We start from the raw sequence: 25,774 nt of genomic DNA, 5'->3' as shown, positions 1-25,774 counted from the left end.
AGGTATTAAAGATTTAAATATATCTTCTGTCAGGAAGCAAATATCTAAGCCACATAGCAAGAACAATATGTAAAATCAAGGAAAGATATTGTACAAATTAATCACACATCTCCTTCTTATCTTTTTACTTTCTCCAACAAATCTTTCATTCCAGCCTTTTTAGCCTGGACAGATCTCAATAGGCAATAAATAAAGTCTTAATTTCTGTCTGTGGTTCATTATGGTAATATTTTATTTGTACTGAAATGTGATTTTATTTGTATGTTAATAAATAAAGTTGCCTGGGGGTCAGAGCTAATAGCAAGCCATACCATAAGCCGGGTGGTGGTGGCACACACCTTTAATCCCAATCACATGACAGGCAGATCTCTGTGTGTTCAAGAATACAGCCAGCATGGAGACATACGCCTTTAATCTCAATACCAACCATAGAAGACCTGGAGGTCTGTATAGACAGGCAGCGATGAGGAGGTCATGTGGTTGGTTTTACAACCAATGAGAAGGCAGAACAGAAAGTCAATAAAAAGACAGATACATGGGAAGTAGGTCTCTTTCTGAGGGGAAGGACAACAGCAGCAGTGAAGGGTAAGAAAGGTTTTCAGTATCAGCTCTTAGCTACTGCTCTGACCTCTTGGGCTTTTAACTCTGTATTTGGCTTTGTGTTTCTTATTTAATAAAACTGTTACATCTACATTTGGTGCCCAATGTGGCAAGAATTCATTAAAAGGTTTCCTGCCTGGGCCCAGCTTGGCCTAGGCCCCAGGCCCGACCATAGCTACAAGCGGTTACCTGCAGCTCATGCTACGAACAAGTCAGGCCTGCTGGAGCTACTGGTCAGCTGCACACGACTGTAATTGCAACAGCTACACAGAAATGCCAACACACATGGTCAGAGCTTAAGGAAGCCAGAGCCCAGGCGCTACTCGACTCAAGTGGGAATGCGTGGCTGGATTTAAGCTTTTAGCCAGAACTCATGGCTATGTTTTCTTGCTTGCTCGCAAGAAAGATTTATGAAAATTTAAGGAGTCAGTAGTATCTTATGGCATGCATTCCCCATTTGTAAAGCAAATGTTAAACTCCTGGTCAACTTACAATAAAATTATACCACAGGACTGGTGAGAGCTGGTAAATGCTGTTCTGGAATCTGGGGCACAGCTGCAGTGGCAAATGTGATTCAAAGAGGAAGCTAAAAACATAGAAAATCAATACTAAAAGTATACAGATCTCCCAGGATCAGCTTATTGGAGAAGGCCAATATACTGAAATACAAACACAATGTTTATATGATATCCAAACCCATTCTATGTCGAATGGCAGCCTTGAATGCATGGGACAGAGTTGAGGAACCATGAAACAAAACTGAATCATTTACAAAGGTTATACAGGGCGCAAAAGAATCCTTCATGGATTTCTTACAAAGACTGACTTCAGCAGTAAAGAGAATGGTCCAGAATTCAGAAGCTAGCAAGATAATAATTGAATCTTTGGCTTTTAAGAATGCGAATGCAGCCGGGCGGTGGTGGCGCACGCCTTTAATCCCAGCACTCGGGAGGCAGAGCCAGGCGGATCTCTGTGAGTTCGAGGCCAGCCTGGGCTACCAAGTGAGTCCCAGGAAAGGCTCAAAGCTACACAGAGAAACCCTGTCTCGAAAAACCAAAAAAAAAAAAAAAAAAAAAAAAAAGAATGCGAATGCAGCATGAAAGAGAATAATCAGTCTGTTAAAGGCAAGATCTGCACCCTTGGAAGATTGGATTAGAGACACGTTTAATGTTGAGGCTCATGACCATGATAATATGTGGATAGGAGAAGCAATTTCAAGAGGTTTGAGGAATGTCAGAAGTTTTGGATGTGGAAATCAAGGACCTTTGAAAAGGGACTATAAACAGGGCATTCCTAGAAACAATGTTTCTTCAAGAAACACTGGTAACAGAATGCCCCTTCCTTCTGGAGTATGCAGAAGGTGTGGTAATGGAAAACACTGGACCAACAAATGTAGATCAATAAGGGACAGGCCAGGTAATACTTTGCCTCAGGCTTCCGGAAACTCCCAGAGGGGCCTCAGGCAGGCTCTCACAGAAAATCCAGTTCAGACCTTTCCTGCAGTCATAGAGGAAACCCCTACTCAGAGCAATTAAATAACCAGACGCCTATTGGAATAAACCAGGCTGCTTGGGGTAATGAAACAGCTGAGACAGAGAGAACAAAAAATTCAGGAGAAAACATAAAGAAAATATTTTGGCAAACTTCTATAAATGAACAAAGACCAAAATTAACAATAAGAATAAATGGTGTTTTAGTGTCTGGTCTGGTAGACAAAGTTGCTGACATGACCATAATTGCACTAGAATTTTGCCATCCAACTTGGCCTCTTCAGGAGGTAAACATTCAGCTGTTAGGAATTGGAATATTATCTCAAGTGAAACAAAGTGCAAGATGGTTCAAATGTATAGGTCCAGAAAGACAGAGATAAAAATTAAAACCATATGTGGCTAACATAGCTATGAACCTGTGGGGTCGAGACCTGTTGCAACAATGGAATAATCAGATTAACATCCCTCCAACCTCAGAAACAAATCATAAACTAGCACATGTTTCTGAGAGAAATATTGGAAGATATTATTTTAATGAGTGGTCACCAGCCATCCGTATTATACAAGAACAGGGCACAACAACTGATGATCTTCCAAAGACACAAACAGCTCTGCCTTTAAAACGGTTAACAGACAAGCCTGTATGGGTTCAGCAATGGCCTTTAACAACAGAGAAACTCCAGGGTTTAGAAGAGCGGGTAGAAGAACAGTTAAATGCTCAGCATATTGAAGAATCAACCAGCCCTTGGAATTCTCCTGTATTTGCTATTTTAAAAAAAATGGTAAATGGAGAATGGTAACAGACCTTAGAGCAATTAACAAAGTAATTCAGCCAATGGGCTCTCTACAATCTGGAATTCCTTTGCCTACTCTGTTACCAAAAGGATGGCCTCTCATAGTTATTGATTTAAAAGACTGTTTCATTTCAATACCCTTACAAGAAAAAGACAGAGAAAGATTTGCTTCCACAGTGCCTACTTAAAATAATTCTCAACTGGGTAAAAGATATCAATGGAGGGACCTCCCACAGGGAATGTTGAACAGCCCACCCTGTGCCAATATTTTGTATAACAGCCATTGGAAGTGATACGTAAAAAATTTCCTAAATCTATAATTTATCATTATATGGATGATCTTTTACTAGCTGACTCAAATGCAGATACTTTAGAAAGAATGTTTGAAGAAGTAAAGAAAATTTTGCCTTGCTGGGGATCACAAATTGCTCCTGAAAAGATACAAAGAGGAGATTCTATTAATTATTTAGGATATAAAATAGAGCTACAAAAATTAGACCCCAAAAGGTGCAAATTAGGAGAGATACACTACAGACTCTTAATGACTGTCAAAGATTATTTGGAGGCATTTCTCATCTATAAACTATTGTTGGGGTAAAAAAATGATGAACTGAATAATTTGTTCAAAACCTTAGAAGGTGACAAGGACTTAAATAGTCCAAGAGAATTATCACCTGAAGCTGAGAAGGAATTGGCCTTGGTAGAAAAGAAAGTACATGAAGGACATGTGGATCATATCGATCCAGAGCTGGACTGCATTTTGGTTATTTTACCCTCTAGGCAATCTCCTACAGGAATATTAATGCAGAGGGAAGATATAATATTGGAATGGATATTTTTACCAAATAAACTGAATAAAAATTTTAAAATTTATGTGGAAAAAAATCTCTGACTTGATTTTTGAAAGGAAAATTGAGACTTCATCATGCAGGAATAGACCCAGCAGAAATTGTCATACTTTTAACTAAGAAGGACATTGAAAAATTATGGACAGAAAGTGAACCTTGGCAAAGAGCTTGCAGTATTTTTTTGGGATAAATTAACAGCAAATATCCTCAAAGTGATAATATTGATCTTATAAAGAGAGCTGATTGGATTTTGCCTCAAATTGTACAGGAAAAACCCATATCTGGAGTTCGTACATTTTATACAGATGCCAACAAGCAAGGAAAGGCAGGTTACAAATCAGAAAATTTAAGTCAAGTGGTTCAAAGTCTGTATAATTCAGTTCAAAAATTAGAATTGTATGCTATTCTTTTGGTATTAATGGATTTTTCAGAACCTCTCTCAACATAGTAACTGACTCTCAGTATGCTGAAAGAGTGGTATTACATATTGAGATTGAAGAATTTATCCCTGATGAGTCAGAATTAACTTCACTATTTATTCAGTTAGAAGACACAATCAGGTAAAGGAATCATCCTTTATATATAACTCACATCCGATCCCATACGGGTCTGCCAGGCCCCCTAGCACAAGGTAATGATGAGATTGATAAATTATTGATAGAAAATGTGCTGGAGGCTTCAGAATTTCATAAAAAAACATGTCAATAGTAAAGGTTTAAAAAAGGATTTTTCCATAACCTGGCAACAAGCCAAGGAAATTGTCAGGAAATGTCCTACTTGTTCCTTTTACAATCAGATGCCATTACCAGCAGGATGTAACCTAAAGGGTACTCAGAGGAATGAAATCTGGCAGATGCATGCACTTCCTGTTTTTACTTTTTTAGGTAATATTTCCTTCTTGGGTCTCTGAGGGAGTTGAAGATTAGATAGTTATAGTTAAAGCTTAGATAGTTATAGTTTTCCTTGTTAAGATATTTAGAAAAGAAACTCACTAAAGAGGTGTAAGTGTATAAATTTGAAAGATATTATAAGATAGTTCTGTTAGTAATATAAGTTAGGATAGAAAGTGGGTCAGGTACATTTGGACTTACCAAAATAGGATAGATAATGGAATTATTTTCTCTGATTTTTTTCAAATGTAAATGGACTAGACATTGTTTAGGTATTTATTGCTTGTATATATAATATATAGCTATTGTACTTTTTGTATATAGTTTTTCTTATATTAGTCATAAATTTTTCCTTTTTTCTTTTTTATTAAAATAGAAAGGGGGAAATATGGTGATATTTTATTTGTACTGAAATGTGATTTTATTTGTATGTTAATAAATAAAGTTGCCTGGGGGTCAGAGCTAATAGCAAGCCATACCATAAGTTGGGTGATGGTGGCACACACCTTTAATCCCAATCACATGACAGGCAGATCTCTGTGTGTTCAAAGATACAGCCAGCATGGAGACACATGCCTTTAATCTCTATACCAACCATAGAGACCTTAGAGGTCTGTATAGACAGGCAGTGATGAGGAGGTCATGTGGTTGGGCTTACAACCAATGAGAAGGCAGAACAGAAAGTCTATAAAAAAGACAGATACATGCCCGGCGGTGGTGGCGCACGTCTTTAATCCCAGCACTCGGGAGGCAGAGCCAGGAAGATCTCTGTGAGTTCGAGGCCAGCCTGGGCCACCAAGTGAGCTCCAGGAAAGGCGCAAAGCTACGCAGAGAAACCCTGTCTCGAAAAAAAAAAAAAAAAAAAAAAAGACAGATACACAGGAAGTAGGTCTTTTTCTGAGGGGAAGGACAACAGCGGCAATGAAGGGTAAGAAAGGTTTTCAGTATCAGCTCTTAGCTACTACTCTGGCCTCTTGGGCTTTTAACTCTGCATTTGGCTTTGTGTTTCTTATTTAATAAGACTGTTACATCTACATTTCCTGTTGTTCATTCTCTTCTCTAAGTTTCAAAATCCTCTCTATCCATTCATATCTGACCCCATACTTCCTTTTTCCCTGAAGGAAGGCCTGTATTACTTGACTCAAGTAAAGTTATCACCTTCCTCTAATTTCTCTTAAACTTCAGCTTATAGATCAGGAGGAAACCTCAAATAAACCTAAGATGATATAATAATATGTATGTTTAAAAATCATAAATAAGAATTCAGAACATAAGCTGTCAAATGAAAGCAGCAGTTTCCTAAAGTTTCCCATTAAACATATGGCTGCTGGCTCAGTTGTTATGCCTGTAGTAAGTACTTGTGAACATATAAGGCATATAGGGATAAAATGTGTGGGAGAAAAGCTTAAGCTAATGAGTAGAACTTTGCAACTTCAGATATTTTCTGAAAATTAGAAAATTGTTAACTTTATGAGACTTTCGACATAGGATATTTCAGTATAGTACTGAATGATAGAAAGAAAGAAAAATGAAAGGACATGACTGCTTCTAGGTATGGTGGAGGAGAAAGTTTATTGTAGCTAACAGGGAGCATAGCCCATGGCAGGAACATCTGGAAGAGTCCAAAGTGGACATGACCAGGCTGAGCTGGGCTACGTGAGGAGACAGGAAAGGGGAGAAGGGAAAACCAGACTAAGAGGCCAGGAGGGAAAAGGGTAGATGAGAAAGACCAAGCAATCATCATGATTGGATTATATACGGAAGGGAAGTTGGGGGAAGGGCAGTCCAGCCCTTGGGCTAGAGAACTTTAGGGTAAGGGCAGGGTATGCCAGTCATACCCTGGAACAGGTAGGGACTGAGGGATGCAGGGAAAACCAGGCAGCCACAGTCTACTTTGATATGTTAAGTAGACACCTGAGCCATATGTATGAGGTTTGAGACCTAGTAAGCATATAGAATAGCAGTTTTTATTCTTATATACTAGGTAACAGTAACCCAGGTTCTTGATCTGTACTCTGTTCTGCCCAGCCATATTTAGTGTGTTTGATCTAGGTAAGGACTGAGCATCCTGTACCAAGTGGAGAATGCCTTATCATCTGTGTATCTGTCTGACTGAACAGCTGGAAGGCAAGCAAGTTATTGGCCTTAAAATTTAGTAGGTCAAAAGTAAATTCCTCAGAAAAGGTATCAATTCCATCAACTCATGTACAAAAAGAGGAGTCTGTATGTTCTAGAAAAAGAGCAGTCATCTGCTGCAGGTGAATCAATACACGTTTTCTTAGATCTGTGATTGATACTTGCTCCTAGGATATAATGGGAGATACAGTGATGATACTTTAGCAGTCTGTGGTGATGGAAATGATTCATTCCAAAACTTAAACTCATAAACAAATACATCTTCCCCATTGGCAATAGCCAATGTGCAGATGACTGGCAAAAGGCTAATAATCCTGTTATTGTGTCAAACGATATCAACACACAATAGCTATCCTAAGAGCCCTCCCTTGGCTCTCATCTAACATATACCCCAGGAAAAAGGAACTGATAGGGATAATATTACTTAATACAATTATTTCAAATACACACGTGGATGACCATCATATACCACAAGTTCATCTGAGGAGTGGTCACTTCCTTTTCAAAATTCAAGGTCTTCAGACTAAGTGAAGGAGACAGGACCAGAGACTGCTGTTTTCTTTTAAATAAAGTTTCCTAAAATACTTGTTTTCTGCTTGTGAAAGAGAATATTAGGAGTGTGTGAACCAGAACAGGAAAATGATAACACAAAATGTGCTCTATAGCCTGAGGGAATGAGCTTTTATTGGAATCAGTTGTGTGCCTGCCTCAGGCAGAAGGAAGCAGTGTGAGAGGGCTTCTTGGGAATTGGAGGATATTTTTTTTTCATCTCAGAGGCCAATTAAATAAAGAATGAGAAATCCATGCACAGAAACCAATTGGCAAACTCCCTAATGCACAGATTCAAGCCAATCACATTCTAGAAGCATGTAACAGCACTGCACCCCTACTTTAGATCTTCTTTAAATCAATTACCTCTGAATAGTGTGTGGCCACTAAAAAACTACTAGTAATGAGGGTGTAATTGTTTCTGGGCTCTTATCTTAGTCACCTGCTTCAGATTGGTTTCTTTCAAACATCTAATATGCATTTCCTCCATAGCCTGCTCACAGATGACCCACTATCACCAAAAGTGAGAATTATCACATATAATTCAAGCTTTAGAGAACACACAATTCTGAGCACCCTTCAAGATGCATGAGTTTAAGTATGAATGACAAAATCCACTTACAGATAAACTTAATCCAGTCCCTAGAGGCATGGAGCTTGGGTAGGTTATATTTTATCCAGTGGTATCCTTCAGAAAATAATTTCAATGCATTTGGTCTCCATTTTTGTTAAGTAATAGCAGGTCGGTAATTTCAGATCCACTGTTGTAAAGACCAGTAAGTAAACAATAAGAAGTGTACTCATAAATCCATTAACAGAAAGGTCCTAAAAATGGAAATTGTTGATAATTTAAAAGTTTCAGCTCACTCTCTACCACTCCCCTCTCTCTGTGTGTGCCTAGGCATGTTCATGTATATGTGTATGTGGTGGGGTTTGCAGGTGGAGATCAGAGGATAACCCTAGATATCTTCTTCAGGCTCAGTATATCTTTCTTTGCTTCTTTAAAAAATTCTTTTCTTTTTCAAGATAAGATCTTTCTTTAGTGGCCTAGATTCTGGAACTAAGCAGTATGCTAGACTGGCTGGCTAGTAACCTCGGGGGATCCTCTTGTCTCTCCCTCCCAGACACTGGGATGACAAATGCATGCCACCATGCATGGCCATATTTCATGGGTAATGGTCTTCAAGTCTACAAGCTGGACACTTTTCCAGCTTCTTATTACCTGGGGGAACTTTATCAAGGCTCTGATTGTAAGCACTTTCTGTCTTACTTGTGAAAGTAAGGGGAATGAAAAAAAAAAATTCTATCCCAGCCAAGCGGTAGTGGTGCATGCCTTTAATCCCAGCACTCAGGAGGCAGAGCCAGGCAGATCTCTGTGAGTTAGAGGCCAGCCTGGGCTACCAAGTGAGTTCCAGGAAAGGCGCAAAGCTACACAGAGAAACCCTGTCTTGAATAAACAAAACAAAATAAAAACAAACAAAAAAAAAACAAAAACAAAAAAGTTCTACCTCATAGAGGTGTTTCCACAGATTTGTTATATGACAAATATGGACTATTAACACAGTACCTTGAAGGGAAGAATTTCAAATAAATTACCAACCAGGAGCTCCCTAGAAACCACATAGCCCGCACAGTGTAAGATAAGCTAAGGAGGCAAAACCTGCTCAGATAAATATAAAATTGGAAGAACATGCAAAAGGAGGTGGAAAACTACAAGATATAATGAAAACTTCTTTTATGGTAAAGCAGGAAGGTGCACAGTTATCTAATGCAGACAAAGAGACTAAAGAAGATAGTAAATTGCTCAGAGTTTTCAAATACTCTCATGGAGAACTTTCACAAAACTCAGTTATTTTCTTCTTTCTGGTTCTATCACTGCTCTTCATTTGATCAATCCATCTACAGCTTAGAAGGCAAGGAAGCCATCCTACACTTCAGGGTTCAGCAATTTTTCCCTATATAATTTGATGTCATAATACTTCAGTTAGACTTTTAAGCCATGTAATAGCCATAGGGATGATGCAAATGATTGTGATTGTATTTCAATAATACTTTATTTATATAGTGAGGTTACAGGTGTACAAACCTAGCCCATACAGAACAGGTTACTGGCACAGACAGGAGGGCTAGAGAATGGAGCCTACCTCATTAGAAACCCACTTTTATGACTGTTCCTAATCTCAGTTGCCTTTTCAAAGATCACGTGGGCAAACACAGCCACACTGTGTTAAAGTCTCAACCTAGAAAATTTGGTAAAAGCAAGAATTCATGACATATGTACCCGAAACTTTCCACAGCAGATAAAGGAAACTTTACTCTTTCCAATTTCTCCATGAGTAGAGTTTTACAGAGAAACTCTAAGGCTGAGAGTGAGATGGGAACTTTGAAAAACACTCTTTCCAACAACCTATTCTCTACCCTGAGCAAAGCATCTGCCTGGAGGAACATGAAAGATGCAACTCAAGACTATGTCAGGATTGAAGAGTATAACTTTTCAACTGTATCTATAATAATTTACTTTTCATCTAGATGCATCTATATTTAATCTTAAGTGTTCAAAACAATGTCTTACAGGATGGCACATTCTTCCCCGATGATGCACTTTAGAGCTTACTTTCCTATTCTCTTTCAGCTTTCATTGTTGCTGTCGACTAATCAAGTTCGGTTACTGTTTGATGGTCAAAGTAATTTTTACTCTGGCTGGTCAAGATTCTATAGTTGCCACTGTACTTCTAATAACTGGTTTTCTAATAACAACTGTATATTTATAGAGCTTCTATAAAGCATTTTAAAAATAATTGTTTTACATATATAACAATTACACACACACACACACACACACACACACATATATATATGCACATAACAGCAATTAATGAAAAATAAGGCCACCAATTTGAAGAGAGCAAAGAGGATATATGGAGAGTTTGGAGGGAGGAAAGGGAAGGGGAAAATGATAGAACTGTATTATATTTTCAAAAAAATACAAGAAATAATAAAAAAGAAAATCAAATTCAAAGTCTAAATAAAAAATAAATAGCTAATTGTTGGGATAAAGCCTTCAGTCATGACTCTCCAAACAATGTTTTCACCACATGCTTCCCTCCCAGTTCAGTCCTCAGTATCATATAAACTGGGAAAATCATAGACCATGATTGCCTCCTTTATTCTTGTTGTAGTTTCCATTTATTTATTTACTTATTTATTTATTTATTTATTTATTTATTTATTCATTCATTCATTCATTCATTCATTCATTCATTCATTTATAAAATCCATGTTTTAGGTTATTTTCTTGCTGTTATTGTTTGCTTTCTTTTTCTAACTAATCCCTATTATATGTCATTCACCCTCTTTGTCATCTTAAAATATGATATTAAATCTATGACTATTAATTCTCATTATGGTATCTTTAGCTTCAGTTTCTATTGGATTATTTTTAAAGGTGTCACACATAAGATATATCCCTATGAATTATCAGTAGGGGACACCTCAGAGGTCTCCCAAATAACATGGGTTATTACCATTGCATTAGGCAGCTCACCGTAACTAAATGGTAAACCTTATTGTACTGAAGTGAGTGTGAATGCTCAGCATAGAGCTGTTATCTATATTAACCTGTGCCCATTCAAGACTCAGAGAAAAAAATCTCAGAAAAGAGATGGTCTAAAAGAATATAAGAACCAAAGGATGGGAGAAACGCTGTTTTCTGGACATGACATGGCTAATGCACACAACAACTCACACTAGTTGGGATTTACAGCACATGATGTGTACAAAGCCAAATGTGCAAAACTTCCCAGGGCATCACCCCTAACTGAGGTACTATTGGAAGTTGATGGCTGTGGAAAGACAGTCACTTTTCTTTGGGGAAAAAGTGGTGAAGGGACACTGGTATATGGAACATGTCCCAGTGTGTGGCCTCACATCCATAAATCCATTCACACTAATTAGGCTTAGGAAGATAATAATATAATGATAATAATAGAAATTTGAAAAAAATAATAAAATAATAGTATAATGACATGAAGTATAGAGGGAGATGGGCTGATGGGTCCCTGTGGAGATTGGAAAGAGATGGGGATGGGTAAATACATGATGTAAATGTATGAACTTTTCAAATAATAAAATTATTAAGAAAGAAGTAAAGTCTTTCACAGTTAGGTTCCAGTTTTGTAAGCTCTGTTGTTCTGATTGTCTTTCCTCCCTTGATATAATCCCACAGATGACCCAACTGCAAGTTTAGGTAAGTGTTGGGTAAGCAGTGAGTTTCCACATTTGTATAAACAGCCCAAACCTCTAGTTAGCTTCCAACCATTCAATTACCTCTTTCTGTTTGAAGTGAATGCATGTTTGTTTCAGGAATATAGATATCCTTATGAATCAGCTCACTCTCCAGCAAGTCTTTGCAGCTAGTGTAACAGCTGAAGATGAGTTAATCTGTAGCATGCCTGAGGATAAAACTCTCAGTGGAAATTTCCAAAACTCAATACATTACACGAACAATTCAAAGAGGTAATGAATCTGGAGATAGATGAGATGTGAAAACTTGGGGGACTGTCACTTGTGATAACATCAAGAATGAAATTCATGCCATTCAGGTGTGGATGAGAGTCTGTGAGCCAAGGCTCCTGACTCTTTAAAATGACTCTACAGCATCACTTGTTTCTCTCACCCTCTATCTGGGCTTGGTCTGCTAGCAATGCAAGAAGGCAAATTGGATTTTTAAGCTTTAAGCTCCGGGTCAGCAAATCCCTTATTGGCTCTTGGCTGTTTTAAATAATTAAATATGTGATTTTTATTAAGCAGACATTAAAGGCAGAGGCAGTAAAATCCTCTATGAGACTCTGTGGTACAAAGAATGGTTCCGATTTAATCAAAATAGAATGTCTTGCTCTTTGTAGTAAAGCCTCAGATTGTTTGTGGTTACCCAGAAAAAAAAATACACAGTGTTCTGGAATTTACAGCCTCTTCCAACACTGTGTAAAGCACAGCATGACTTCTCGGAATGGTCTCCTCTTTGATACCATGTAAACATAATCCTTTGGGCCTCCTAGAGTCAATGGGGTACTGTTCCATCTGGAGTACAGTTGGACTGAAACAGCTCATGAAGTTGTTTGTAACACTCCTACTGCCATTTTCCTCAGGGGAAAAAATAAATCCATAAGATAAAGCCACCCTCAAGCATAGCCAGAGACACAGAGAGCTAAATTAATGTCCATTAATTGCAATGTTTCTTGAAATCTTTATGTTGTATTTTCTGAATACCAAAAAGTAAGTTAAGTTACAAAATAATGTTTTCTTTCTAGCACAAACTATATTTATTTGCTAATGTGGAACTTTGGCTGGAAATTCTCCTGGTATCAGAATGTTTCCATATGCCCTGCTGCTATATTCTTTCTTTTAATTTGGGACAAAAATGAATCATTACTTCAAGTGGTTCAACCTGATATTTCAGGCTTTGCAGCTACATAGTTGCTATCATTACTACTCAACCTTGTCATCAGAGCAGCATGTGACATTCCAGCTCTGTCACTATATGACTTAAGGTTCATTATTTCACACCCCTGTAATAATTCACCCATGAAATGATCTTTTTTGGTGGGTCTTGGCAGAGGTTACTATCAAGTCCTTTGTATGTGTCAGAAGCAGTTCACAGAGTAACGAATCCCCACAACAGCCACCTGTACATGGTATTGTTAGCCTCTAGGCAACGAAGATGGAGCAATCCATGCAGTAAGATTAGCTGTGGGTCACACAGCTAGCAGCAGTACAGGGAAGTGTTTCTGAATCATCATTTCTGAGTTCTTTGTTCCCTTAAAGTTGTATATTATATGCCTCTGACTGGACCCCTTGTTAAAAATAAGAGGTCACATGCACAAAATACACCGACAAGGATGTTTTTGTAGTCTGTGGTAGGTATAACACATGCAGAGAGGCCAGCCAAGATTCATCAATGACATCTGATAACTCTTCTTGAAGAGATGGGGAAGAAAGGAAACAACCTGATCACATCCATAAGTCTGAGTAGAAAACTAATTCTCATGCAAGGGAAGCTTCTGATGAGCAACAAAATACGGTCTGGGACCTGCAGCCTGGATAGGGACAGGACGTCTCCATAGAGAATATCTGCTCGTTACAGTTACATTTTCAATTCCAGATGCCACACCAAGTTTGTAGCAGTCTATCACTCTCCATGGCATCTGTTCAGTCTGCCTGAGAATTAAGGATATGACATTTCTCTATTAAGCTTCTTTTTTGTCTCTGCATGAAAATGAACTTAGATATATAGTAAGAATGGAACCAGGAGATGATGAAGGTCCCTGAGGACTCAGTAGTTCTACATAATTCCAAGGAACACATCTGTCCAAATTTTCTATTCACTCTTTCCTTTTTGCTTAAAAGACTTTTTTTTTTTTAAGCTGAGCATACCTACTAAAAACCTGCTATAAGGCTCAGGAAAACTTTCCGATGATTACTCAAGCTAAGTGAGCTAAGATTTGCTGTGCCCACAAAGTGGGCCTGGAATCTATGTAAAACAATGAAGCAATGGTGTACGACTTGTTTTTATGGAATCTCATGTACTCTCTTTTCTTTGGAGGCTTGCTTATCTCGAGCCTTGATAACTATGCCATTTCTACACAAAGTCTTAGCTGCTTCAGTCTGGAAGTGATATGTTTATTACTCAAATATATATTTCCCTTAGTCCGGAGAGAATCATAAGATCATCACTCATTGCAAAGCATACCAGCGAACAAACAGTGAAAGAAATGGATGAAGATCCTGCCAGCTGTAAACGTCCATTCTGGAGACGTGCCTGCTGGTGACCTGCACCTAAGCATCAATCTTGCTCACCTTCTCTCTAAATCTCAGTGCTGGACCACCGTGTGTGAAGAAATTCATTGCACAGACATGAATGGCTTTAGGCTTCACTGAATTTGCTTTAACAGTCATCCATTGCTCAGTACCTTATACCTTAGACCTCAACATGACATAGCTGTGATGTTCTATGGACCTGAAATAAGATAAAAAAAATATTAGTGAGAGATAGGTTTTGCTCTTATATTGATCTAGAAATGGTGTTTCTATTTGTAGTAGAGAAAGGCAAAGAAATTCCAATGGTGGAGGTTAGGTGAGGTTAGGCTCTGAGCTGTTTTTCCCCCTTTGGAAAACAGTAAAATACCCTGGCCTGCATCAGCAGTGTTCTAAAACAGGGAAAGGGGAGACTTTATTTTCCACTCTTCTTTTGATCGTTATCTGCTGACCTGAGGAATAGTGAAAAAGAAACCAAACAAAACCCTGAAATCTCTTGAAATGCTTGAAGAGTTAGAAAGAGACAGTCATGGTCAGAGTTAAGGGTGGGGTGGATTGGACAAAGTGCTCCCCACCACCTAACTTTTACAGATAGACATTTATTTATTCTATATTAAATATATTTACAAAATGATCCCATTCAAATTGGCTAGAAATATATAGATATACAGGGTAGTTTTGAATAAAAGATCCTTGGCTACAAATGACAAGATAAAGACTTCTTCTTCTTCTATGAATGACCTGAGGAGTCCCAGCAGGTCAAATGAGACACAGCTGTCTCTCAGTAGAGGATACCTATTGATGGAAGCATGGAAGAAAAGGTTTGAAATAGTTTGGATATAAATGTTCCCAAAGGTCTATGATTTAAAGGCTTGGTCCCTAAGGTTGGCACTAGTGGGAAAGGATGAAATCCATAGAAGACAGGGTTCCATGGGGATCCCCAGGTCATTTGAAAATGCCCCTGCAAGAGTTTTAAGATGCTGGGGCATCAAACTCGTCTCTTTCTCTTGCTCCCTGGCTCATAATGTAGGCAGTTTGTTCTATCACATTCTGCCTTTCATTTCCACAAAGAGCTCTACCAGAGACCAAAAGAAAAAAAAAAGGAGATTAACAAAGCATGGGCTGGAACCTTGACAAGAGTGAGCCAGATCATCCTCTCCTCTTTATGAGCTATTACCTTAATTGTGTCACAGTGATACAATGCTGAGTAAGGCAGGGCAGTACCTAATATACTGCAGAGTTCCTTTTTTTTAAAACTAAGAATTGTGGAGGATGCTTAAGTTCTTGACATCAATGGGATTTTGCAGTTTGTTTCATATGGAATTTATTGATGTGAGATTATACATGTTTGCTTGAGTAGATATGTATACATGTGTGGACATGTGTGTGTGGGTGCATGTGAAGCTACATGCTGTTCATGTATTTCTGTGGGTTCATGATTGTTTTTGAATCTGAGAATCAGAGAGCAGCTATAGGGAATGAAGCAGGAAGAGTCAAGCATGAAGAGGGCTCTCCCTGGAACAGATCATCATTGCTCCCTTCCTGTTTCTGTTCCTGTCATTGGGCACTATCGCCCTATTAGAATGATTTTCCCAATCAACAAAGGTGGTGCTTATTTTAGTAGCAGTCTAAACATGGGTATTGATTAGTAGCAAGGCTTGAGAGAAGATGTAAAACTGTTTGTCTTTTTCTGTGAAAACACAATTGGAGGCAAAGCTTTTAAGTCCCAATGTACCACCCAATGGGACCTTCTGAGATTTCTCTGGGAGCCTGGACCAGTCCTTCACTGGACAAACAATTACCTCCCACATCTGGCCAGGGACCTCTTCTTCTACCCTCACAGAATATAAGGGCGATAGCCCTATGTCCCCTGGGGTTGGGGATTCAACATACTCTGGTTCTCTGCATGCTCAGTGTCAAAGCCTGAGCCTGCATAGGAGCATCAGCTGCAAGAGCTTTTGATCCCCTTCCAGGCCTCCCACGATGAGGCTCAAGCTCATTTGGATGCAGTGCACCTTGCCTTTCTGCCAATGCATTTTCTTCCATTCTTGATCCATAAGTTACGGGCCCATTTGGCCTTTCCCCAGCCCTGAGAGAAGCTCGGCTTGAAGTCAAAAGGAAAGAGACCAAAACAGACTCTTCCTTTGCCTCCTGTTCCTCTGCCACATATTCCCACCACTGGGCTTTGCTCCTTCCTATACTCAGGCTGTTTATTTCATTAACAGGAGAAAATGTTATATGGTATAAAAAAGATTAATGGTTGGAAAAAGAAATAAAAAGGCGAAATACACACACAGAGAGAAGAACAGGTCAAAGAGGGAAGTGGATATTGAACTGCTTGAGTAAACAGAGAGGGCAAAACAAAAAGAATACTCTCTTCTATTAATGGGCTCACACTGTCATGCTTCCTACAAGCTGGAATTAGAGGCCTTAGCCTTCGATTATTTTCAGACCTTTTCGCAAAATTTCCAGCTTTCTTACATCTGACTGGGCATTCACAGCAGTGGATTAACCTAAGAGGTTCAACCTTTACATCCACAGGTCCATGAACTTGAAGACTGGTTTGACAATTGATTTCTTGCTTGATAAAGTAAGAACATTGAGTGGCCAATTGCTTCTTCTCATCCTGGATCCACTCCACATGCTTTACAGGTAATCTCTCCTTAGTCATTTTTAGTTTGCATGGAGAGTCTTTTTATGTCATTTGCACATATATACTTACAGATGTCAATGTATGCCATTATATTTTGTGTTTATACATAGTGTATATGCGAGTGTGTGTGTGTGTGTGTGTGTGTGTATGCACACATGCACATGTGTGTATGCATGTTGAGGCTAGAAATCAACACATCTTCACAATTACTCTACACCATTTTTTTAAAAAGTATTTCTCACTGAACCCAGAACTCACTTGATTGGCTAGACAAGCTAATCAGAGATCTATGAGAATCCTCCTGCCATCCCCTCCACTGCCCCCAGAACTGGGCTTACATATTTCATTTGCTTGCCTGGCTTTTACATAGGTATTAGATCGTTATGCTTGCAGAGAGCAAGCATTTTACTAACTGAGCCAGCTCTTTGTCTAATCACTCTTTGAAAACAATCATCCACCTCTCTCCTATCATCCTCTCTAGCTCAATCACAGCCTTCATTTTTTTTTCTGGTCCATATCCTTGCTTCTAATTGACATCACCTCCCTCTAAATAATACTGCTAGAATTTTGTGTTGAAGAAATAGAGCTTGAATAATTTGTCTGAGGTCATAGAAGGAAGAAATCAAGCCTCGCTCCCAGTAGCCTATAACCAGAGCTCAGATCACTAATACTTCCTTCATACTCCCTCACTTAAAGTAAGGGAGGACATGGAAAATCCTCAGAAAAGATTTGTCAAATATGCTCTGTTCCTTCAGTTGCACAGTGGAGATATGAGATACATAGCCTCCTTTTATAGCCCACAGAGGTGCTCTGGAGAGAAGTGGAACAGAACTACAGACCTGTAAATAATACAACCAACTTTTTTCATTCTACAAATGAAAGCCCTGTGTCCCTCAGTCCTGAACAATCTTGCAGTATTATTCTATTGGGTATCACTAAGAGTGTAATTATTCAGTCAAAAAAGAATGTTAGAGCTAAAAGACATCTATCTGACAATCTATATAGTTTAAGTCCCACATTTCTATCCAACTGTTTTAGACATGTGGACATAAGCAGTTTAATTAACTGCTATATATTTGAATTGCACTATTTTTCCTATAAATGTAGAGGGTGTTAATGATACTTGTTATGACATCTTCAAAGGTTTTGTCATAGAAGAGATGGTATGAGGAATGAGTAGATCTAGTGAGAGACACAGTGTGTATAGTGTCAGAGTATAGTAAGCACTCAATAATGATATATTGAATGGATGAATGACTTAAGAATTATGGAGTTTTTAAAACAGAAATAGAAATACCCAAAACCTTTATGAAGCTTTAAATATACTACCTTAAAATATCACCTGATGACAAGAGACTCTGGGAGAACAAATCCAGCTTCTAAATGAATTGAAAACTCCTATATGACCTACAGCTTTATTGATTTCCATTGGTGCACAAAACTGAAAGGAGACAGGCTTTGATTATTTTTGAGCCTTTACACAACCCTCCAGGGTCTAGTGAACAGGACTTCTTCAGTGATATATTCAGTGTGTGTTACTCAGCATTATTCTCATTTATTCCAAATTGCCTGGCACTGTCGGACATTGGTGCCCATATAGTTTCCAAATGAAGAGCTTTAAGAAGTTCTGTATCAAAGAATACAGAAATAATGTATTAAGGTCTCAGCATCTAGAGGACAGCAACTGTTGATCTAGAAATCACATTGGTTCATTCCAGTAATTGCAGAACTGTGGAGGGAAAGGCAAAGTCACAGTTTCAAAGTCAGCTTGGGCTGCACAGTGTAGCTCCACCTCAACAGACAAAAATAGATAAGAAAATTGGCTAACTCTGACTTGATTTACACAATTATTTCTCTATTACTTATTAGTTAACAAGTATAAGCAATGAGATATTACTTAATATCTTTAATTTATGTTCAGTACTCATCTGTGAATGGACAGGAGGTAATAAGTCCTTCCTAGGATAAGAAGTTATAAGAACAGAGAATGAAATGGGTCACTATTTTAGTGATTTTAGGTTTAACCTTTAAGATGATACCCATGTATGCCAGACCTCAACTAAATGATTCCCTTGCTGGCTGAAAGTGTCCAGTGTCATAATCACCTAATTTTCCCTCCTTATTTTACTTTTACAAAATAAAACTCTCCTCTGACTGACCATTAAGCTATTCAGTACCCACACACTATCAGTTGGCATGTGAATTAAGACTGTTACTCAGCTTTAAAAGGCAATTTCAAGCTACAGCAAAGACAAATTGCTTGAGAAAAGAGGCTTGGTTCCATGTATGCATACATTTTCTGTTCCCATGGCTGGTGTACAGCATCTCATTCAAAATTCAATTTAGGGAATTATGGTGCTTCTGAATGAGAGAAGTGCTGATGAAATGGGCCACAATACGCCATTTGTCTATTTTCCACAGGTTGTGGGGGGAAAAAACTGTAAATGAAAGGTGTCTACCTGCAGGTCTCTGCTGGTAAAGTTCTGAGAAAAGGTAAAAATGGGACAAGAATTAAGGTACATGTTCTAGTTGCTTTTCTGTTGTGATAAATATCATGAACAATAGCAACTTGGGGGAAGTAAGGGTTTATTTCATTTTACAGATTACACTCTGACAACTAGACAAGCCAAGGCAGAAACTAAAGTCAAATACTTGAAGTAGAAACTATGGAGAAACAATGCTCACGGGCTTTTTCCCAGACTCAATTTGAGCTATCTTTCTTACAAAACTCAGGCCCACCTGCCAAGGGATGATACTAGGCATAGTAGGATTGGTCCTTCTAAATCAATTTGCCATCACAGAAATACTTGACAGACATATACACGGGCCAATCCGATGGAGGTAATTCTTCAATTGGGATTCCCTGTTCACAGGTATGGCAATTGACAACCAAGACTAACCATCACAACATATTATGATATGATACTATGCCCTACCCTAGAAACTTACCAAAAGAAAAGAAAGGAAGTAGGGCTCAAAGGAGAAGCTGGAGCAACTGCTTCCCTTTTATTGCTTTACTAGGCATGATTCTAAATGGTACAGTCATTCAGAAATGCTGCACCACCACACACCAAACACGCCTTAGGCTCCAGGGTTTTCCATTCTCTGTGTTACTCAGAATTCTGAACACATAAAAATGATTCCTTCCAGCCCTTTTTATTTGAAGCTGCTCCTAAATGTCAGCCCTGACATTTGATTCCACTCGGGGGGAGGGGGTCAATTAAAGAAATATTACCAAACATCCTTTTTATCTATCTTTTACATTGTAAAAACCAGTCTACCTGCACAGTAGAATAATAGATGAAGCTAGATGAACCATTGTTCTTCTGGCAGGAGCTCAAAAGGAAGGAAAGAAACATGATAGCGCGCGGGGGGGAGGGGCGGTATTCTGACAAAAATGGCAGGAAACATTTAAGCTTTGTCTCTGTTATAGTTGTCCTTTCATCATGCCATGTAGGACCCATTGAAGGCCTTGGCCCAGAAATTTAAACATAGAGAAAGTATGGCTTGAATTAGTTTAGTAGCTTGTCCAATAATATATAGCTTCCATGTAGTGAAATTATGTTAAGATTTCTAAGCTGGATTACAATTTACAAGTAGTGTCCTGGGATAAAGTATTTTAATCATCAGCTAGAGGCTTGAAAGATTCGATTAATCTTGGAAATGAAATTTGGAAAGTACAGTGAGATCATTAGGTTAAGACTTTTGATCCTGACTTTTGATAAATTATTCTGTTTTTTAAAGAAAATTCGGATTTTTTTTTACTGTGGCTCACAATTGGTGTTACATGATTCCAGCTGGAGAGTCTGAACTCCCTTCTTTATAGGCACATATACGTACACACAAGCACAGACATGCACCTATCCACAAACCCAAGAATGGTAATTCAAATTAACTGAATATACTCAGCACCACTACATCATGGTTACTAGATAAAGCTCAAATGATAAGTAAATGATTTCCTTTAGTACAATTTTGCCAGTCTTACCTTGTTTCAAGGACTTAATGTCCCTGGAACAGGATACCTCAGTCCTTCTGAAACCCAGATACAAATGTTTGTCTTACAAGAACATCAGACAGCAAACTCTAAGTTTTGCAAAGCTTGGCTCTACAAAAGACTCTCATCTCAGTCTATGATACAAATATTGCCTTTATGACGCCTTGCCTTCCTTTCTTCTGCACTTTTCCCTTCCTGTAGCAATGTTTATTGGGGGTCTGGGATGTGGTCATCAATGGACAACACTCAGGGATGAAATGCTCATCAATTCCTGTTAGTGGAACTGTGGTACTAGAGGGAAGTGCAGATACTAATCAAGAACTCATACAATCCATTATGAGTTTGCAAGTACATAGTATGTACTAAAGAAGAGGGCTTCAAAGAAAGAGCATCCAAAGGAAGCAATACAAATTAATGTTTAAAGGATAAACAAGAATTAACTTTCAATGAAGGTTGGGTTTGTGCTTCAAGATAGCATGCAAGTGGTCTTGTAGTTAGAGGAATGTGACAGGATGGAGGGAATGTAAAGGCAGGGAAAATGTTAAGTGGCAAACCATTGCAACAGGAGTCAGCAAGGTTGAGTAGAACCTTGGAAGAACACATAAAAAATTGCAAGGGATATGCCATCAAAATCTCAGAAAAACTCAAAGCAGGAGATGACAGAAGCACATACTTGTGTTTTTCAAACTCAGTCTTTAGGATTTGTTTCGTGCAGTGGTCTGTGGGATAGAGAATTCTCTTCATAGCTGGTACTCTGCTGTTTGTTCTTACTGAACACTCCACCTACACACATCTTGTTACAGTTGTCTTTTCATCTCTTGGTTCCCCACACAGAACACTGTCATGTTTTCTTTAGTTCTCAAAATATTGTTAACACCAGGTAAAATGTATGCAACTACTGTGTAGAACTTACAGAAAGGAGTTTGATTAGAGAATATAAGAGGTAAAGGCTTTATTTTGAGGATAAGGCTTCATTCTCTGGTATGTTCCCCCAGATAATCACCAGGATAAGCCCACCGAATTCCTCTCATCATATTTTAAATTTCTTTTATCTTCACTTTGTTACAACACATTTTTGTTCTCATACGGTCTTTTCCCATCCATCTTCTACAAGCCTTGAGTTCCTCAACCTCCAATTTACCCCTCCCAAGTAATGATCAACAGGGTTAAATTCCTGAGTTCTTTTTATATTTACTAAGCTGAATCTCTCTTATATATACCAAGCCAGACTGACTAGAATAAAGCATGGAAAACTGCTTTCATAGCCTAACACAGAAAGATGCTTTTCCCTAGACAAAGGGACAACTCCCTAAAATAAATCATTTTTAAACCTAGCCAAGCAGTTTACAGTACTGTCCCTTCTTAAGGTAGCAATAATTTTCCTTCCTCTGCATGTGTCATAATCATTTTTCTTCTGTTTCACTCATGGGCTACATCAGCACCAAAATGCAAGACATATGAAGGATGTTTAAGAAAAAAATGATGAAAGGAGTTGGAAGTCAGAAGAAAAATGGTCGTCACCAATTAGGAGATAGCATATAGCAAATATATCCTTGAAATGAAACTGATAGAGTTCTTCTAGGTGTGAATTTATAAATGGAAAAAAATGATGTGGAAATATTTGCTTTGAGAAAACACTGAGAAGTAGCAGCATAGCAATAATGGACATGAAAGGAAAGCAGGAAAGAGAATAAGAACATAGACAAGCCAAATTGAGCAGACCAATTTGTCAAAATATGTAATTTCACTCATAAAATAACCTCATCAATGTGCTTAATTATTTGAACAAATGGGCCAGAGCTATTTTCAGAATAGTTGTTTTATTCTAATCAAGTCTTTTTCCTTTAAAGGAACTAGAGAAAGCTACGATTTTCTAGAATTTGTGGCTTTGGCAGAGATTTTGCACATGCAAACTGACACTCATACTAAGTGCTGTTTCTGAGTCCCTGAAAGGATTAGGGGCCAGGATGATGGAGGATGTAAGAAGTGCTGGCTGAATCCATTAAGGAAAAATGCATCTTCTTGCCTTGCAGAAACCTCCCTTTGACAAGTAGCTTTCTTGTCTTCAGAATCTTCTTGTCCATTTCCTGGCTGGGAGTCCAAGCAGAACTGGACCCCAGACACTGAAGAGTTAATCCTTGAAGCTTGTTAAAATTATACCATGTATTTTTTCTAAAACTCATATCCAAGTCTCAAATTCTGTCATAAACTGAGAACAATTCTATTTTATATTCTCACAGGTTTGCTATAACAATTAAATAAGGTAAAAGCCTTGAAGCACTCTATGTGAGATTGAAATACCTAACCAGTAACTAGTATTATATTATTTCTGGCTTTCTTTTTTCTAGACACAGACTCTTACTACATAGATTGCGCTGTTTTCAAGCCCCCAAATTCTCCTGCTCCAGCCTCAAAGCTTGGATTATGGGTATGTGTGACCATGCTTGATTTGTTACATTGCTAAATGGATAGATACAATGATATAATTTGGACACAGTAATTCTTAATATGATTGTCTTTTAGTAGGTTTCCCCAAAGCAGATCAAGAAAGAATTTGAGGAGGAAATTTTTATATAGAATATGCAGAGATAATAACAAAAGAGAGGAGTGATACAGAGAGAGAGGGTTGTCAGTACAAGCTTAACTAAGCCAGCCATTATGCTGAAAGGCTAAGGTTTTGTTCAGATAATAAACAGAAAATAGTGACATGTTGCTAGAATATTGAGGGAGTTGGTGGAGCTACATACTCAATTGCTTCAATAAATGTTAATTACCCAGAATTTCTATCCTACTGTCCATTGCAGGGCAAGTTTCTTAAATCAGACCCTTAATCAAAGGATTCCATATATGGAAGAGTAGAGAAGCTACAAATTATTCATGGGCTCAGAAACAACAGCTTTCAATATAGAGCTCTGAACCATCAGGGGGATGGCTTCCTTGATACTTTAAGTGGTCTTTGAATGGTCATATCAGATGTTTACTAGCCAACTTGTCACTTCTCAGTTTCACTGACTCTCAAGTAGAATTATGGTATTCTCTTATAAAAATAGTAACAAATAAAATGCTTAATATATATTTTATTATGATATAGTGTAAATAGAAATTATCTAGAGTATAGAAGATATGCATTTGATTGTTGGCTTTTTGTTATTTATTAATTACTAACCTTAAATTCAATTATATAGTCTCATTCAACCTGGTTTTACATAATTAAAACAGAAATAACAATATTTACCATTCATATTTTTAAGATTTTTATTTTTATTTGTGGGTATGGAGATTCTCTCTCTCTTTCTTACTCTCTCCCTCTCTCTCTCTCTCTCTCTGTGTGTGTGTGTGTGTGTGTGTGTGTGTGTGTGTGTGTGTGTGTGTGTGTTTGTGGATGTGTATGCCACATGAGTGTAGGTTCCCATGGAGGCCAAAATAAGGTGTTAGATATGCTGGAGCTGGAGTTACAGACAGTTGTGATCTGCCTGACAAGCATTCTGAGAACTAAATCTTTGGTCCACTGAAGAAAAAGAAAATGCTTTTAACCACTAAGCTGTCTATCACTCTAGTCCCACTATTAATAATTTTTATTTAAAGTCATATGGTGATATCAATACATTTTCCAGCAAGGTGTCATTACAATCATTATAATTAGATGACTAGAACTGATGCCTTTACATAAATAACAAATAAATTTGAGGGTCATTTCTGTTGGAAATATTTGCAAAACAGAAATCCCCAATGAGTTGTGCTTGATTAAAAAAATTATCTCTCAGAGGTGTACCACTAGAGCAGCAATAATTTTCAGGCTAATATGAAATGTCACACACTTTGCTTATATTCTTCCTTCTCCCTCTTGGTATGTTTGCTCCTTCTGATTGCTATCAGTTTCTATAGCAACTCCATAAGCTCATTAAATCAGTAACTCAAGGTAACGTCTAAGACTAACCACATGAGCCGCAGCTAGCTTGAGGGCATGAATCAACTTAAAGAAGCTTTACACTAGCTGTTTTCATTATTGCTCAGGGGATTTTCATTGTTGCTAATTTCAGACCTTTGTTGTGCTTAGAGAGTTGAGAATGCCAGCAATCTGAGCATTTCATCAAGAAATTGTGCTACATAGGATACTAACTATATGATCAAAGAAAGTGGATTTTAATGAAACTTAACATCCTTCTATGGAAGCTTCATTCATTCATTAATTCACTGAGTATTTTAGTCATTCCATTTACTTTCTGCTTTTAATGTAAAGTGGACACATAGTAAAATTAATAAAATCAGACATTAACCTTATCAAAAACTAAGTTAGTCTAAATATGGATAGAAAAAGCTTTACAACTGGTTAGAATTTTATTATATTTTATGTGAATCGTTGTTTCATCAAAATGTGTAAGAAGCATAGGAGTTGAAGGAAAAGTGTTAGAGATTTTGAGTTCAAAGACAGAAATATGTGTGTAGCTTGGGAGATCAAGAATGTTCTAATGAAGGAGTTGAAATGGTAACTGAGTCATCAAGAATGAGTGGATCTCAGATTCAGCGAGGGTGGTAGGAGATGCCTACAAGAGGTTAGAATGATCAAAGGTGCAGATGTATCTCCTTAGGGCATAAAGAATATGGAATGATGTGTGTTCAGTCTGACCTGAGACAGATATGAAGACAGTCATAGGAAATAATTGCCCTAAAATAAGTATAGCCTGAAAGCAGAAGGCAATGAGTACTCGAGGGGCTGATGAGGACAGTAAGAGCTTTAGAATTATTGTGATTAGGTGTGGGGTAGGGTTATGACAGTACTTTTGTCACTACTGAAAGACAAAGAAAAGTTGGAGTAGGGGAGACTAGGTAAAAGTGTTGGGGAAGGGAGATGAATCCCTGAACACTGTAGGGAAGAAATCTAAGACAAGTCTCAAAATGCAAAGACAGGAAGAATAAGGAATTGTCATAAGACCCCAGTGAAGGCAGAGGGGCCATCTGGGTCACCAAGTTTTACAAATCATTTTTTTTTCAAATGAAATTATC

Source organism: Peromyscus maniculatus, chromosome 4 (assembly GCF_049852395.1).
Source record: "Peromyscus maniculatus bairdii isolate BWxNUB_F1_BW_parent chromosome 4, HU_Pman_BW_mat_3.1, whole genome shotgun sequence".
In the NCBI taxonomy this organism is placed as follows: Eukaryota; Metazoa; Chordata; class Mammalia; order Rodentia; family Cricetidae; genus Peromyscus; species Peromyscus maniculatus.
The sequence above is the reverse complement of the archived record's forward strand: the minus strand, read 5'-3'. Positions refer to the sequence as shown.